Genomic DNA, 14,834 nt, shown 5'->3' with positions numbered 1-14,834 from the left:
TTGAGTTCGGTGGGGTCCGCTGTGGGTTTTTTCAGAAGGGCGCTGAGTTCTGCGTGTTTCCAGCTTTCCGGGAAGGTGGCGGAGTTGAGGGAGCAGTTGATGACGTCTCTGAGGTGCGGTGCTATGATGGAGTCTGCTTTGTTGAAGATGTGGTGAGGGCATGGGTCTGTGGGGGATCCTGAGTGGATGGAGTTCATCAGGCGGATGGTGTCTTCAGTGGAGATTGGGTTCCAGTCATTAAGGATGTTCAAGGGGGGTGAGGGTCCAGCAGATGGTTGGGTGGGTTGGTCTCCGGGTTGGTTGTCGAAGCTGTTGTGGATGTCTGCAATTTTGTTGTGGAAGAATGAAGCTAGGGAGTCGCAGAGGGCTTGAGAGGGGGTGATGTCGTTGGAGTTGGCCGAGGGATTGGTGAACTCCTTGACGATGTTGAAAAGTTCCTTGCTGTTGTGGGCGTTGCTATCTAGCCGGTCCTTGAAGGCGGTTTGCTTGGCTTTTCGGATCAGTTGGTGGTGTGTGCGAGTGGCTTCCTTGGTGTTGGTGGTTGGGTCTCTTTTCCAGGCCTTCTCCAGGGAGCGGCAGAGTTTCTTGGATTTCTTAATATCATCGTTGAACCAGGAGGCTTTCTTGCTGCCAAGTTTGATGTGTCGTTTTTTCAGTGGTGCTAGGATGTTGGCGCTGTTGGATAACCATAGGGTTAGGTTGGTGGCGGCTTGGTCGGGGTTTGAGGGGTGGGCGGGGGGCTTTTGAAGAAGCGATGAGGAGATCTGGTCGATGGTGATTTTGTTCCAGTTTCTTTGTAGAGTTGGTTGGGGGTGGTTGTTGGGTTTGGGCTTGTTGTAGGTAAAGTGGACGCAGCTGTGGTCAGTCCAGAGGAGAGCCGTAGTGTGGCTGAAGGAGACATGGTTGCTGGAGGAGAAGATAGGGTCGAGTGTGTGACCTGCGATGTGGGTGGGGGAAGTGACCAGTTGTTTAAGTCCGAGGTTGGCGAGGTTGTCCAAAAGGGTGGTGGAGTTATGGTCGTTGTTCTTTTCAAGGTGAAAATTGAGGTCTCCCAGAAGGATGTAATCTTTGGATGGGAGGGCGTGTGGAGTGATGAAATCCGTGATGTCTTCACTAAATTGTGCGCGGGGTCCTGGAGGTCTGTAAAGGAGGGTGCCTCTGAGAGTGGTTTTGGGGTCGGTGTGGATCTGGAAGTGAAGGTGTTCAGAGTTGGCGAGATTGACGTCAGAGCTGGTTGAGATGTGGATGGATTTTTTGTGGACGATGGCGATTCCTCCTCCTGTGTGGCCGGTACGGTCCTTGCGTATGATCTTATAGTCTTCTGGGATGGCAATGGTGATGTCTGGGGCGGAAGAGGCGTTCATCCATGTTTCTGTTAGGAAGGCGACGTCCGGAGAGATGGTGTCTAGTAGATTCCAGAGGTCAATGGCGTGCCTGTGGACCGATCGGGTGTTGAGCAAGATGCATTGTAGGTGGTTGGTGTCGGGAGTCTGTGGGTGATCGTAGCGGAGTTGTTGACGGTGCCGATGAATTTACAGGAGTAGCATGAGAAAGGTCCATGGGAGTATCCAGGAGCGGCTTGGGCGCAGGTGGGGGAGCGGCCCGGGTTAAGGGCTAGGAGGGTTGTGGCATCGTAGGTAATGCGGGAGGGCTGGGCAATGCGAGGGCCAGGGGGTCTGGCGCTGGGCGCGGTCCAGGCGCGGACGGGCGTAGACGGGCTTACCTTTGGCGCACCTTCCGCGAGGCCGTAGCGCGTGGACGCTGCGCGTGGAGGCATTTGGCCATAAATGGATGGTGGAGGGGGCGGAGCGTGGGAGGGTCAGCTGGGAGGCGGGGTCTAGGTGCAGGGAGGGTCTGGGACGGGCCAAGGGGTCAGAGCAAAATGGCTGCAGGGTAAACAAATGTACGGAGGTAAATTATCTCGAGAGCTACAAACCTCGGTGTGCACCGCAGTGAAAGCGCTAGTGGTGATAAGTGTATGCCAAGTAGCGTTATCGAGCGCTGCACCCAGAGTTACTGATTTCCAAAGTGAGTTGTTCAACAACACGAGCGCTGCACAGGCTGAACAGATAAACACAATGCTAATGATGTTAAACAGGCGCGTGGATCACGAGCGCTACACAAGGCTGAACAGATACATACAATGCTAATGATGTTAAACAGGCGCGTGGATCACGAGCGCTACACAAGGCAGATAAAAGAAATGAAACAGTGCGGCAAGTTAATTAGCAGTAATGAGGTGATGTACATAATCATGACATAAGCACCTCGCACTTCACTTCTTTTAACAGTACCAGCCCGGGGATAGAATTAAACATTTTTTCAAGTTCCCACAAACCAGGCACTTTTGAATTTTTTTTCACCAGTCACTCACTTTACAATAATGCCCCCACATGCACCATACATAGTCTACTACTATAAGTGCTCCCGCGTTGCCGTAGGTCGCAGCATGCCGCATCCAGTAGAGGGGTGTGAATACCCCTATGATGAAGCATGACACCAAGGGTCCTTTTGGTGTGTGAGGGGTATTTTAAAAAACACTAGGTGCTCCCCACCATTGTGAGGAACACTTGCAAATACCATCAGGGGGATTCCTCTTGAGTCGAATAAAGTGGCACAGAGTGTAGTGGCATAGAGTGGAGGGGCCTAGAGGAATGCAGTCAAAGGCCTATGCCAACGCCTCAGTTCAAGCTCTACGGGTCCTTAATCTCTGAAGAGAAGCCCCTCTCATGGGTCTGTTCAATGTTTCACAGAGGCACTGCACTGGTGGGCACTGCATTTTGGAGAAAGTAGAAAAACTCAGCAGAAACAATATTTTATTCTGGAAATGATATTGGAGGAAAGGAACGCAGAATGACAGTCACACTTTAAAGTAGAAGGATCTGTATTCTGTGCCACAACTACGGACCTATTCGCTGTCATAGATGAGCCAATTCGATTACATTATTGGGCAGGGGGTGCAGGGAAAGAAGCAACACGGAAGGGGCAGGTGGGAAGGAATATTAGCTGCATTGATGGGGATATGAGAGATGAACTAAAAACACAAGCACTCATATGGAGTGCTTGAACTCAATGAACAAAAAGTAGCTCCAAAAACAGGAGCAGTCGAATGACTTAAGTACTTGGGCCCTGCTCCATGGGAGGGCCAAACACCAGAAGGGGACATGATGCCTGTGTGCCAAGACAAACAGCCATGAAGCAAATGAGAGTGACGCTGACGCTAACATATGGTAAGCAATGGATGGACTGTAAGGCCACTGTATATAAACAACGTGGCTTGTAGCCACAGCGCATGCGCCGTCTAGACAAAACCTAAAAACTGCCCAGAAAAGGACTGCGTATCTTCATGTCGAAGCAGGTATTCCACAATTCAGTGAACAAACTCAGAATAGCTGTAGTTTGGAGCGGGGAGACCAGTTGGAGTCAGATATTCCAGCCCTGCCTTCATCCCCTCACCAAATTCCGGTCAAGTTGTGATGAGGAGTGGACCTAGGAGCTGCTTATCCCTAATAGGTGCAGAGACTTTATGCTCCTCCGGTAACATTCATGAGAGCCCGAGAAAGGTCTGCGAGGGTCATTCCATGAAAGCTGCCGGCCGTATGAACAGTTGTGGGAGAAAGAACCCAAAAAAGTAATTTTTCGCTATCCCCCAAAAAATGAAACAAGGTGCATTTTCCTGCACGAATGTGAGATTTCAACAAACGCGAGAAGAACCCTCCAGACACGGTCAAACCGCCGGATGAGACAATTGGACAAATTGGACAAAATAAGCAGATATTTTCAATTTTCATGAATAGCAAAATTATGATTTTGGACACATTCTAGGGGCAGTGATACATTCGCAGAACCCATGTTTGTGACCTTTTCTGAAGTGTGTGTTTGTTTTACACTGCTGTCTCATCCGGCGGTTGACTGTGTCTGGAGGGCCCCTCTCGGGCAGAAACCGTCTGCCTGCAAATCTTTCGATCTGAGCGCTTTAAAGCGGTAAACACGGCACAGGAGGCCAGAACTCCTCGGTGAAAGAGTTTCTGTATAGGCAGGTGTGTTGTGCAAGTCTTAATATTATCCGCCGGGGGCCTGGGCCTGTTGCGCAAGCCCCCTGCCCCCCCCCCCACCCTTATCGCTCCAGACTATGAAAGAGCAATCCATCTCCCATTCAGATAAGATGTGTTTGCCCGTGAAGTGGCCCCACCCGGGTGTTTGCTCTGGAAGCTGCTGACCGCTGGCCAGGTGTGGGGTCTGTAAACACGGAGACAGCCTGCAGGGCCCCTGTACACACGGTGACAGTCTGCAGGGCCCCTGTACACACGGTGAGAGCCTGCAGGGCCCCTGTACACACGGTGACAGCCTGCAGGGCCCCTGTACACACGGTGACAGCCTGCAGGGTCCCTGTAAACACGGCAACAGCCTGCAGGGCCCCTGTAAACACGGCGACAGCCTGCAGGGCCCCTGTAAACACAGCGACAGCCTGCAGGGCCCCTGTACACACGGTGACAGCCTGCAGGGCCCCTGTACACACGGTGACAGCCTACAGGGCCCCTGTAAACCCGGTGAGAGACTGCAGGGCCCCAGTAAACTCGGTAACAGCCTGCGGGGCCCCTGTACACACGGTGACAGTCTGCAGGGCCCCTGTAAACACGGTGACAGCCTGCAGGGCCCCTGTACACACGGTGACAGCCTGCAGGGCCCCTGTACACACGGTGACAGCCTGCAGGGCCCTGTAAGCACGGTGACCGCCTACAGGGCCCCTGTACACATGGTGACAGCCTGCAAGGCCCCTGTACACACGGTGACCGCCTACAGGGCCCCTGTAAACACGGCAACAGCCTGCAGGGCCCCTGTACACACCGTGACAGCCTGCAGGGCCCAGCACACACAGTGACAGCCTACAGGGCCCCTGTAAACTCAGTGACAGCCTGCAGGGCCCCTGTACACAAGGTGACAGCCTGCAGGGCCCCTGTACACACGGTGACAGCCTGCAGGGCCCCTGTACACACGGTGAGAGCCTGCAGGGCCCCTGTAAACACGGTGACAGCCTGCAGGGCCCCTTTACACAAGGTGACAGCCTGCAGGGCCCCTGCACACACGGTGACAGCCTGCAGGGCCCCTGCACACACGGTGACAGCCTGCAGGGCCCCTGTACACACGGTGACAGCCTGCAGGGCCCCTGTACACACGGTGAGAGCCTGCAGGGCCCCTGTAAACACGGTCAAGTCAGATAATTTGTATAGCGCACTACATACCCAGAGGGTCTCAAGGCGCTTAGAAAGGGGAGGAGGATTACTTGTCGAATATCCACGTTTTAAGTTGCTTTCTGAATGCTAGGTGGTTCTGGGTGAGGCGTAGGTAAGCGGGGAGTGAGTTCCAAGTTTTAGCAGCCAGGTATGAGAAGGATCTGCCTCCCATGGTGGTCTTGTTGATGCGGGGTACAGTGGCGAGGGCTTGGCTGGAAGAGCGTAGTTGGCGGGAGGGGGTGTAGAAGGACAGTCGTGAGTTGAGGCATTCGGGACCGATGTCGTAGAGTGATTTGTGTGCGTGGGTTAGTAGTCGGAAAGTGATTCTCTTATTGACGGGTAGCCAGTGGAGGTCTTTCAGGTGACCAGAGATGTGTTCGTTGCGCGGGATGTCTAATATGATCCTGGCTGAGGCGTTTTGGATTCGTTGGAGTTTCTTCTGGAGTTTAGCGGTAGTACCTGCGTAGAGGGTGTTTCCGTAGTCCAGACGGCTCGTGACCAGAGCATGGGTGACTGTTTTCCTTGTTTCGGTGGGGATCCAACGGAATGTTTTTCTGAGCATGCGAAGAATGTTGAAGCAGGATGAGGATACGGCGCTGACTTGTCTGTTCATTGAAAGTGAAGAATCCAGGATGACGCCTAGGTTCCGTGCGTGGTCTGTCGGGATGGGTGCTTTTCCGAGGGCTTCCGGCCACCAGGAGTCGTCCCATGCAGAGGGGGATGTACCTAAGATGAGGACTTCTGTTTTGTCTGAATTCAGTTTCAGACGGCTTTGTTTCATCCATTCGGCAACTTCTTTCATTCCTTCGTGTAGGTTAGTTTTGGCGGTGTTGGGGTCATTGGTGAGAGAAAGGATCAGTTGAGTGTCATCCGCGTAAGAGATGATGTTGAGGTTGTGTTGGCGGGCGATGGCCGCGAGGGGGCTCATGTATACGTTGAAGAGGGTGGGACTGAGAGAGGATCCTTGTGGTACGCCACAGATGACTTCAGTGGCCTCGGACTTGAATGGTGGAAGGCGGACTCTCTGGGTTCTTCCGGTGAGGAACGAGGTGATCCATTCAAGTGCTTTTCCTTGGATTCCGATGTTATTGAGGCGTTGTAAAAGGGTGCTGTGGCAGACTGTGTCGAATGCTGCAGAGAGGTCGAGGAGGATGAGGGCGACTGTGTCTCCATTGTCCAGTAGAGTTCGAATGTCGTCTGTTGCTACGATGAGGGCGGTCTCAGTACTGTGTTTTGCTCGGAAGCCAGATTGTGAGGAGTCGAGGGATTTGTTGGCTTCGAGGTGACAGCCTGCAGGGCCCCTGTACACACGGTGACAGCCTGCAGGGCCCCTGTACACAGGGTGAGAGCCTGCAGGGCCCCTGTAAACACGGTGACAGCCTGCAGGGCCCCTTTACACAAGGTGACAGCCTGCAGGGCCCCTGCACACACGGTGACAGCCTGCAGGGTCCCTGTACACACGGTAGCAGCCTGCAGGGCCCCTGTACACACGGTGACAGCCTGCAGGGCCCCTGTACACACGGTGAGAGCCTACAGGGTCCCTGTACACACGGTAGCAGCCTGCAGGGTCCCTGTACACACGGTAGCAGCCTGCAGGGCCCCTGTACACACGGTGACAGCCTGCAGGGCCCCTGTAAACTCAGTGACAGCCTGCAGGGCCCCTGTACACAAGGTGACAGCCTGCAGGGCCCCTGTACACACGGTGACAGCCTGCAGGGCCCCTGTACACACGGTGAGAGCCTGCAGGGCCCCTGTAAACACGGTGACAGCCTGCAGGGCCCCTTTACACAAGGTGACAGCCTGCAGGGCCCCTGCACACACGGTGACAGCCTGCAGGGTCCCTGTACACACGGTAGCAGCCTGCAGGGCCCCTGTACACACGGTGACAGCCTGCAGGGCCCCTGTACACACGGTGAGAGCCTGCAGGGCCCCTGTAAACACGGTGACAGCCTGCAGGGCCCCTGTACACACGGTGAGAGCCTACAGGGCCCCTGTAAACTCAGTGACAGCCTGCAGGGCCCCTGTACACACGGTGACAGCCTGCAGGGCCCCTGTACACACTGTGAGAGCCTGCAGGGCCCCTGTAAACACGGTGATAGCCTGCAGGGCCCCTTTACACAAGGTGACAGCCTGCAGGGCCCCTGCACACACGGTGACAGCCTGCAGGGTCCCTGTACACACGGTGACAGCCTGCAGGGCCCCTGTACACACGGTGACAGCCTGCAGGGCCCCTGTAGACACGGCGAGAGCCTGCAGGGTCCCTGTACATACGGCGACAGCCTGCAGGGCCCCTGTACACACGGTGACAGCCTGCAGGGCCCCTGTACACACGGTGACAACCTGCAGGGCCCCTGTACACACAGTGACAGCCTGCAGGGCCCCTGTACACACGGTGACAGCCTGCAGGGCCCTGTAAGCACGGTAGCAGCCTGCAGGGCCCCTGTACACACGGTGACAGCCTGCAGGGCCCCTGTACACACGGTGACAACCTGCAGGGCCCCTGTACACACGGCGACAGCCTGCAGGGCCCCTGTACACACGGCGACAGCCTGCAGGGCCCCTATAAACCCCGGCTCCTGCACAGCCGCACTCTGACACGCACGATAAGCGAGAGAGATTACCACCTATTCTCGCGCATTCATCTGCACCGCAGCTCAGAAATCCTGGCAGTGCTTGGAAATGTCGTGCTTTATTTCTGTTTTTCGTTGTTCAGAGGCCGGAGTACATAGGAGCCAACATGGGTCGTGAGACGGGAAATGGAATTGATGGGGTGGGTGTTGGGTAATGCCAGCATTCAAGAATGGAGTTTAGCTTCTTCACAATATTCACTCTATGACACTTGGGGGCCGATTCGCAAAGGTAAACCTAGATATGAAGTCTAACTTCAGACCTAAAGTCTGAGGGGCTTATTTATGGGACTTTGGTTTGGGGCAGCACAGCAAGGCAATGCCCTAAACAAGAGTGAAAGGGCAGGAATTCACCGTATTTAAGCAAGACGGTGCATTCCTGTTCGTTTTCCCTGCACTGGCACCATTGCAGCAGCCTGCCGCCAGTGTAAGACCCTTGCACCATGGTGCAAAGGTGCCTCCGTTGCATGAAAGATTACTTTTGTGCAGGAAGGGACATCTTCCCACACAAACACAATCCTATGAGGCGTTTTGTTCTTTCTATGTGCGCAGCACACATACAAAGAGGAGAAAAGTAGGAGGAATAAACATAATTCTGCTCGTTACGCCTCACCTCAGGAGGTGCATGGATTGGGTGCTTCCTTCCCCAAGTTTACATCTCTTTGTAAATCTAGGGCCGTGTCAAATCTCATGTGTGTTGTGTAGAAAACCCCACTGCAACGCTCGTGGAACGCCTCCTGGCGCATCGTAAGGCAACGCAGCAATTTGGCTATGTTGCGCTTACTCATGACTTATGACGCCACTCATAGCCACGCAGGGTGGCTTTGCGTGGCTTTATACGTTGAAATGGGAGCCCTGTGTCACGCATGTATCATTTTTGTCTGTGCAAAAGTAAGACAGGGTTCTCATAAATAAGCCCCGGTGTTTACACCTAATGTCTAAGTTTAGACCTAATGTCTGAGTTTAGACTTCAAGTTGAAAGTTAGACTTCGTGTCTAAACAGAGGGCCTGATTCAGATACGTGAAGTTAGCCCAAAAACTCTAACTCTACTACTTTTCAGTAATCACAAATGTAAGTTACTACTAGTAACTTTACTAGTAGTAAAGTTACTTGTAGCAAAATTACTAGTAGTAAACTTACTAGTAGTAAATTACCTTTGTGAAGACTGAAAAGAAGTAAAGTAAGAGTTTTAATCTAAGTCTGACTTTTGGTCAAACTTTACCTTTGTGAATCTGGCCCTCAATGTTTTCTGAAATCAAATGTGACCTCAAGAACACATATTTAGAAATACATCTTTCACTGCAGTCCTGACAACATTAGAGAGTGTGGTATTTAAAAATAAGGGACACTGATACATGCTCAGAATACAAACACTGAAAAGGCAAAGAACTTCTTCAAATTATTTCAAAGTATCAACACAATACAGAGGAAATAATTTGTTTAGTTTCAAATCACCCTTTCTTATATGGAGCAGCCAAATGGCCCATTGAATATGCAACGCTATCAGCTACCTCTGAGATTTTAATCCCAGAACATTGCATTCTCGGATTTGTAATTTGGATTTTATTATTCTCATTCAACATTTACACCTCCGACCTTGATAAGCGCTTTCAGTTAATCCAAGCCGACCCTCCGAAATAGCGCAAAATATCGACACTGTGTCTCCAATCTGCAGACACCATCGTCTTGCTAGCACAGACTCCTGTAGGCCTGCAGAAACTGGTTACGGAATTGGGAGCCTACACTACCCTGAACCAACTTACGATAAACCACCAAAAAACAAAAGTTATGTGTTTCTCCAAATCCAATAAAACATCAAAAAGGCATACTTTTTCCTGGAAATTGGGTGAGCAACCACTGGCCAGGGCTGTGTGCTATAAATACCTAGGCTTTCAGCTAGATTGCAAGCTCAAATTTAAATTACACTTGGACCAAGTCTGTATGAAAGCCAAACAATTGTTGTTAGCTTTTAAAATCCCAAGGAAAAAACGTATAGGATGCTCCACCGGCCATCTGCTGAAAGTGATTGCCACAAAAGGTTTACCTTCCATCTCATACGCTCGGAAATTCTGAACATTACAGATGTGACAGTCCTAAACACAGCACTATCCACACTTTTTAAGAGACTGTTTTCAATGCCGCTACAAACCTCACAGGCACAAATCCACCTAGAATATGGATAAAAAAATCCGATCATGGCCAGACAAGGGGCGTTAGTAAAATATTACTTGATGATGAGGGAAGCAGAAGACAACACCCCAGCCCATCATTGTTGGGTCGAGATTGAAAACCAAATGAGCCTAGTCAATTCAACAATAACGGCCCTGAAGGAATCCCTGTCGGCACTACAGCTAGAGGATGCTTGGCTCATCACTGCAACGTACTCCAGATTTAAAAGCGCAGTCAATAACGCCATTAAGTGGACCTCTTTATTAACAGATAAAAAGACTTTTGCAAAAAAACATCTTGCCTGGGCTGTGATACAGGCCTACCAGAGGCTGAAACCGCAACTATACCTGTTGGAACATTTCTCCCACCAGAAAAAGTATTATCTGACTTTGCTACAAATGGGATTTTTCCCCTCAAAGGATCTGACCCGAAAATGGAAACAAACATGGCCATCCAGAGCATGCCGCCTCGGTGGTCAAGGGGAAGAGTCACTACTACATCTACTATGTACTTGCCCTTTCATATTGGAAACTCAAAGATCTATCCTTCGGGAGGCTCTAAGGAAGGAACAAATAAGAAAATGTAGAGCAGCGGTCATCAAGTGTTTTGGAGGGTCGTCGATTCCCCTGTCCCGCAGAGCCATAATACTTTGGAAAACCGCAGCAAAAGAACTGGAAAAAAGCGACTCTAGCCAAGTAGCCAACTAATTGGCACATATTTTCTAAATGTACTGTTATACTTGTCATTATTTTAAATTAATAAGCTACCCCTTATTGTGATGACAACCTCAAGGCCTTTTTATGTTATTAAAATGTATACTTGATGATTGTCCATCCTTTTATGATTTTTAATGAATCAAATAAAAGTATTTTGACTTGACTATTATTCTCATTAACTGATTAGTAATCCCAGCCTACAAAATACTGCCGGCAAGATCTTCGTGATTGTAGAAGATTGACACATGGTATTTGCAGCTATGTAGTTAGTGTGCATGTGCATCCTTTGTGAGTTGTGCCTGCTGTTTTTGTGAGCTGCGTTTGCGGTATGTTTTTGAGTGGTGTATGCTGTATGTTTTTTGAGTTGTGCCCGACGTATGTTTTTCTGAGTGGTGTGTGCTGTATGTTTTTGTGAGTTATTTCAGCAGTATGTTTTCATTGGCGTTCAACAGTAAGATGTGGTTTTCTTTAGGGTTCCTCTGTGTGATGTGCCAGTCACTGAAGTTCACCTGTAAGTTGTGCCGGTCATTGGGGTTCACCTGTGAGATTTGCTGTTCATTGTGGTTCACCTATAAAATGTGCTGGTCATTAAAGTTTGTCTATAAGTTGTGCTTTCGTTGGGGTTCACCTGTGAGATATGCTAGTCATTGAGGCTTACCTGTAAGATGTGCTGTTCAAAGGAGGTTCACGTGTGAGTTGTGCTGTTCATTGAAGTTCACCTGTGAGATGTTCAGGTCGTTGAGGTTCACCTGTGAGATATGCTGTTCACTTGGGTTCACCTGTGAGATATGCTGTTCACTTGGGTTCACCTGTAAGATGTGCTGTTCACCTGTAAGTTGTGCTGCTCATTAAGGTTGAACTGTGAGATATGCTGGTTGTTGAGGTTCACGTGTAAGATGTGCCGTTCATTGGGGTTCACCTGTAAGTTGTGCCTGTCATTGGGGTTCACCTGTAAGATGTCTGTTCTTTGGGGTTCACCTGTGCGATATGCTGGTCGTTGAGGTTCACCTGTAAGATGTGCAGTTCATTGGGGTTTACCTGTGAGTTGTGACTGTCATTGGGGTTCACCTGTAAGATGTCTGTTCTTTGGGGTTCACCTGTGAGATATGTTGGTCGTTGAGGTTCACCTGTAAGTTGCGCTGTTGATTAGGGTTCATCTGTAAGATGTTCTGTTCATTGGGTTTCACCTGTAATTTGTGCTGTCTTGTGGGTTCACCTGTGAGGTGTGCTATTTAATGCTGTTCACCAGTAAGATGTGCTGGTCATTAAAGTGTGTCTGTAAGTTGTGCTGTTCTTTGGGGTTCACCTGGGAGATATGCTGGCTGTTGAGGTTCACCTGTGAGTTGTTCTGTTCTTTGGGTTCACCTGTAAGTTGTGCCGGTCATTGGGGTTCACCTGTGAGATTTGCTGTTCGTTGTGGTTCACCTATAAAATGTGCTGGTCATTAAAGTTTGTCCATAAGTTGTGCTTTCGTTAGGATTCACCTGTGAGATATGCTAGCCATTGATGCATAACTGTAAGTTGTGCTGTTCAAAGGAGGTTCACGTGTGAGATGTGCTGTTCATTGAAGTTCACCTGTGAGATATGCTTGTCACTTGGGTTCACCTGTGAGGTGTGTTGTTCACTGGGGTTCACCAGTAAGATGTGCTGGTCATTAAAGTTTGTCTGTAAGTTGTGCTGTTCTTTGGGGTTCACCTGGGAGATATGCTGGTCGTTGAGGTTCACCTGTAAGTTGGGCTGTTGATTAGGGCTCACCTGTAAGATGTTCTGTTCATTGGGGTTCACCTGTAATTTGTGCTGTCTTTTGGGTTCACCTGTGAGATGTGCTATTTATTGGTGTTCACCTGTGAGGTGTGCTGGTCATTGGTGTTCACCTGTGAGGTGTGCTGTTCATTGGTGTTCACCTGTGAGGTGTGCTTGTCATTGGGGCTCACCAGTAAGATGTGCTGTACATTGGGGCTCACCAGTAAGATGTGCTGTACATTGGGGATCACCTGTAAGATGTGCTGGTCATTAAAGTTTGTAAGTTGTGCTGTTCTTTGGGGTTCACCTGGGAGATATTCTGGCTTTTGAGGTTCACCTGTAAGATGTGCTGTTAATTGAGGTTCACCTGTAAGTTGTGCCAGTCATTTGGGTTCACCTGTGAGATATGCTGTTAAATGGGGTTCACTTTTGAGATGTGCTGTTCTTTGGGGTTAACCTGTGAGCTGTGATTGTATCCGGGTCTGGTGGCTCAGTGGACTAATGCATCCACTGCAAGGGCCTGTGTTCGACCTCATGGTCACAGGTTCAATTCCCGGCAGGTCCACTCAGCCTTTCATCCATCTGAAGTTGATAAACTTGAGTTGGGTAACAATAAGCATCTGTTATTCAGCACCAAGATTCCTACGGGTGAACATGTGCTTTACAAATACACATGTTATTGTCTCTGGGGTTCACTCCTGAGATGTGCTGCTTTTTTTAAGGTTAACCTAGGAGATATCCCTTTCTAAACATATTTTTGGGGCCCCTGTTCGGAACAGTTTTGAGATGATGACCCAGTTTCAGCTCTTTCCTGCCCTCTTTGGCCAGGTCACTGACAGCGCACAGGCACACTCATCCAAATTCTAAATGTGTTTACATCTAATATTCAGGCATAGTGATGTGTGTTTTCAATATTGTAAAACAGCAGTAGCTCACTAATATTACTGCAAATAATCTCTCTGACACCTTCCATTTTTCATAAGTGAGGTCCTGTTTTGATTTAAAAAACTTTATTATGGATGTTGCGTGAAACATAAACACAACATTTCTCTGCAAAATGTCTGTAATAGACTCACACATCATCCACATTAAAAATAAATTAAAGGAAAACAGTATTTAAAACAATCTGTTTAAGAATTATTAAAGGCCATGAGGGCAAGATTCTCTGCAGAACAGAGCTGGCTCTCAAGGGGCCCCCTGAAAGGCTGGGGCCCGGGGCCAGAACCCTCTTTGCCCATACCTTAAAACGTCTCTGGCTGCTTATACCACTAGATGGCACCAGATACTGCCTCTGCCATGTTTTCGCTTTTTCTGGGCACATTTAACTTTGAACAGATGCTCAGGACATCTTGGGTCCTGCAACATTTGTGGCCCAATGCCCTTAAACTCTTCTGACATGCCCGGCCAGAAATCAACTGGTTAGAGTTTCTGTGTTTTTTCCCTGGCATGGTGTGACCTGCGGCACAAATATTTCGGGCAGAGCCTTGCTGGCAGCCTGCTGGCCTGTCACTCAATACAACTGTATGTCAGGTCCGACTGGCATGTAGGGCAATCAGGCAGGGCTGGTCCCACGTCTGGACTGGTGGTAGCATTGGGTGGGATGGTGGCCAGGGGGACGATCTTCACCTAAGGGGGCCAAAGTCCACCTATTTTGCTGATTTCCACTTTGCGGGGTCCATTTCCACCTATCAGGGTCGATTTCCATCGGGGCCAATTTCCATTGGGCCAATTTCCACCTATCGGGCCGCTCTCATTAAAGGTTTGGACGGGACACAGTAATTCCAGCAGCAAAGTGCGATGGATATACATGCCTCGGCGCGGCCAAACGGTGATGCCCGAGACTGGCTATGCAGTGAGGGGGCTGGTCCGGCAATATGTGTCGGCTGCTTTTGGCTCTCAGGTCGACCCTGGCTAATCTGATGGTGTTCGGATAGAATATCGAGTCAGAAACATTGTGTAGACAAAGTATTGTGTCAAGAATATTGCGGACAAACATATTGGGAAGGTAAGTTTTATTGTAAGCAAAGTTTTACTCTGGTGAATTCCACATATATGTAACCCTGACAATATACATGTCTTCAAGCTACGTAGGTCTGGGGCTAAGAACAGTAAATCTATACTTACCAATTTGCACTTACCTTCTCGATATTTTGGTCATGGATATTTTTGACTCCGTTATTCTGTCTAAACAATATTTTTTAGCCTCAATATTCTATCAGACAACTGGTCTGATAGATCGAGGTGTAGGCCCTTTTTTTAGGAGTTGGTGGGCCTGTTTTATGGTCTTCTGGGCCGTTCTTTTTATTGGTTTCCCCGATATTACCACAAACCTTGCCTGCAGCAG

Source organism: Lissotriton vulgaris, chromosome 10 (assembly GCF_964263255.1).
Source record: "Lissotriton vulgaris chromosome 10, aLisVul1.2, whole genome shotgun sequence".
Classification (NCBI taxonomy): domain Eukaryota; kingdom Metazoa; phylum Chordata; class Amphibia; order Caudata; family Salamandridae; genus Lissotriton; species Lissotriton vulgaris.
The sequence above is the reverse complement of the archived record's forward strand: the minus strand, read 5'-3'. Positions refer to the sequence as shown.